This window comes from Schistocerca gregaria, chromosome 2, assembly GCF_023897955.1.
Source record: "Schistocerca gregaria isolate iqSchGreg1 chromosome 2, iqSchGreg1.2, whole genome shotgun sequence".
NCBI classification, from domain to species: Eukaryota; Metazoa; Arthropoda; class Insecta; order Orthoptera; family Acrididae; genus Schistocerca; species Schistocerca gregaria.
In genome coordinates, this window is record NC_064921.1 from 1,004,011,242 (window position 1) to 1,004,012,310 (window position 1,069).

A 1,069-nucleotide genomic window follows, 5' to 3' on the forward strand; every position below is an offset into this window, starting at 1 on the left:
ATCGATGTTCGCATGTGTGCAACGATGACATTTTTGACACACACGAGGCAGCTATTAAATCTATTCAGTATACAGAACGTAAAGAGTTTCAGAGTATTTTGCGTATATTTTCATTATATGCAACCCCGACACGTTGTTCTACATCTATATTTGCATCTATACTCTGCAAACCATTGTGAAGTACACGGCAGAGAGTATGTCCTATTGTACCAATTATTAGGGTTTCCTTCCGTTCCATTCATTTATAGAGCACGGGAAGAACGGTTGTTTAAATGCGTACGTGCTGTAATTAATCTGTCTTCACGATTCCTGTGTTAGCGATACACAGGACTCTGTAGTTCCAGAATGAATTTTCACTCTGCAGCGAAGTGTGCGCTGATATGAAACTTCCTGGCAGATTAAAACTGTGTGCCCGACCGAGACTCGAACTCGGGTCCTTTGCCTTTCACGGGCAAGTGCTCTACCAACTGAGCTACCGAAGCACGACTCACGCCCGGTCTCACAGCTTTACTTCTGCCAGTATCTCGTCTCCTACCTTCCAAACTTTACAGAAGCTCTCCTGCGAACCTTTGGTAGAGTGACTTCTTTAGTCCTCCACTCCTCCACACCGACTTAGCCTATCCTACACAGTTTTACTTCCACATGTTCCAGGAAACTCATAATTTCCATTTAACTTAATATAATCAGCATCGTGTTATAGTCTGACGATGTCTTATCTTCAGTGCTTGTAGCATTTATAATGTAGGTTAGGTAGTTTGTAACTCTAAAGCTATTTTCTTTACAATTACTATGCTTATTTAGGCATCTTTTCCTCACTTTCAGTATCTACGAAAATTTAAGAGAAATGATTGTTAGTCTGTGGAACTACCTGTCTCGTCGATAGCCAGTCATTCTATCCTGGCATTCATCTCATATGACACAGAAATACCTGCGTAACGAAGAGAATAGGAATGGGTATACCGAAAGCGGTCAAGTCTTTTAGGCTGGTCACTTTTCATTCTTCTAAGTATGCTTATTCGATTTTATGCAATTGAACCTATATACATCGCGCGAAGACATGTTTCAGTGT

At 41.0% G+C, this 1,069-nt stretch overlaps 1 non-coding gene across 1 annotated transcript; it reads right to left on the bottom strand.

Annotated features, from left to right (window-relative positions):
- Positions 1-408: 408 nt before the first annotated feature.
- On the bottom strand, positions 409-483 carry Trnas-uga (transfer RNA serine (anticodon UGA)). The gene has a single exon. It is a non-coding gene; the product is annotated as a tRNA-Ser (tRNA).
- Positions 484-1,069: the final 586 nt, after the last annotated feature.